Consider the following 2,246-nt stretch of genomic DNA (forward strand, 5'->3'; position numbering starts at 1 on the left):
TTAAACAATTTACATTTCAGGTAATTATTGAAATGTGGTCCTATTCTCATTTCCTTAATTGTTTTGGGTTTTCTTCAGGTGTTTTTCCTTCCTTTTCTCTTTTGTTCTCCTCTCTTGTGTTTTCTGCCTAGAGAAATTCGTTTCACATTTGTTGTAGTGCTAGTTTGATGGTGCTGAATTCTCTTAGCTTTTGCTTGTCTGTAAAGCTTTTGAAGGTAATGGCGACCTCCTTCAAAAGGTCTCATGCATGTACTGCTACACTCTGTGCCCCCAACCCTGCAGTAGGCCATCACCAACCCACGCCTCCACTGGAGACTCTTGGACACTCCTGGGAAAGCCTGGGTCAGACTCTTGTGGGATCACTACTCCTTTCTCCTGGGTCCTGGTGTGCACAAGGTTCTGTTTGCATGCTCCAAGAGTCTATTTCCCAGTCCTGTGTAAGTTCTGTCAGCTCTGGTTAATGGTGACCTCTTCCAAGAGGGCTTATGCCATACCCAAGTCTGCTTCACCCAGAGCCCCTGCCCCTGTGTCAGTCCACTGCTGACTCGTACCTTCAAAGGAGATGCTGTGAAAGTGCTGCACTAAATATGTCAGCAAATCTGGAAAACAAAGCAGTGGCCACAGGACTGGAAATGGTCAGCTTTCATTCCAACCCTAAAGAAAGGCAATGCCAAAGATTATTCAAACTATTGCACATTGCTCTCATCTCACATGCTAGTAAAGTAATGCTCAAAATTCTCCAAGCCAGGCTTCAACAGCATGTAAACCATCTACTTCCAGATGTTCAAGCTGGTTTTAGAAAAGGAAAAGGAACCAGAGATCAAAATGCCAACATCTGCTGGATCATTGAAAAAGCAAGAGAGTTCCAGAAAAACATCTACTTTTGCTTTATTGATTATGCCAAAGACTTTGGCTGTGTGGATCACAACAAATGGTGGAAAACTATGAAAGAGATGAAAATATCAGACCCAGACCACCTGATCTGCCTCTTGAGAAATCTGTATGCAGGTTAGGAAGCAACAGTTAGAACTGGTCATGGAACAACAGACTGGTTCCAAATAGGAAAAGAAGTATGTCAAAGCTGTATATTGTCACCCTGCTTATTTAATTTATATACACAGTACATCATGAGAAACACTGGACTGGATCAAGCACAAGCTGAAATCAAGATTGCTTAGAGAAACATAAATAACCTCAGATATGCAGATAACACCACCTTTATTGTGTGTTAGTGAAGAAGTGAAGAACTGAAGAAAGTGAAGAACGCTAAAGATCCTCTTGATGAAAGTGAAAGAGGAGAGTGAAAAATCTGGCTTAAAACTCAACATTCAGAAAAAAAGATCATGACATATGATCCTGAGAGAGTCAATTCCTAGGCAGGTTAATAAGAAGTCCGAGGGTCCCCAAGGAGAGAGGGGTCTGGAATTTTCAAGAAGGAGGAAAGGACAAACTTTTTATTTTATTTTTTAACTTTACAATATTGTATTGGTTTAGCCATATATCAAAATGAATCCACCACAGGTATACACGTGTTCCAGATCCTGAACCCTCCTCCCTTCTCCCCCTCCCCCATACCACCCCTTGGGTAGTCCCAGTGCACCAGCCCCAAGCATCCAGTATCGTGCCTTGAACCCGGACTGGTGGCTCGTTTCATATATGATATTATACATGTTTCAATGCCATTCTCCCGAATCATCCCACCCTCTCCCTCTCCCACAGAGTCCAAAAGACTGTTCTATACATGAGTGTCTGCTCTGCTGTCCCGTATACAGGGTTATTGTTACCATCTTTCTAAATTCCATATATATGTGTTAGTACACTTTATTGGTGTTTTTCTTTCTGGCTTACTTCACTCTGTATAATCGGCTCCAGTTTCATCCACCTCATTAGAACTGATTCAAATGTCTTTTTTTTAATGGCTGAGTAATACTCCATTGTGTATATGTACTACAGCTTTCTTATCCATTCATCTGCTGATGGACATCTAGGTTGCTTCCATGTCCTGGCTATTATAAACAGTGCTGCAATGAACATTGGGGTACACATGTCTTTTTCCCTTCTGGTTTCCTCAGTGTGTATGCCCAGCAATAGGATTGCTGGATCATAAGGCAGCTCTATTTCCAGTTTTTAAAGGAATCTCCACACTGTTCTCTATAGCGGCTGGACTAGTTTGCATTCCCACCAACAGTGTAAGAGGTTTCCCTTTTCTCCACATCCTCTCCAGCATTTATTGCTTGCAGACTTTT

This window comes from Bison bison, unplaced genomic scaffold, assembly GCF_000754665.1.
Source record: "Bison bison bison isolate TAMUID 2011002044 unplaced genomic scaffold, Bison_UMD1.0 scf7180017863029, whole genome shotgun sequence".
Taxonomy (NCBI): Eukaryota; Metazoa; Chordata; class Mammalia; order Artiodactyla; family Bovidae; genus Bison; species Bison bison.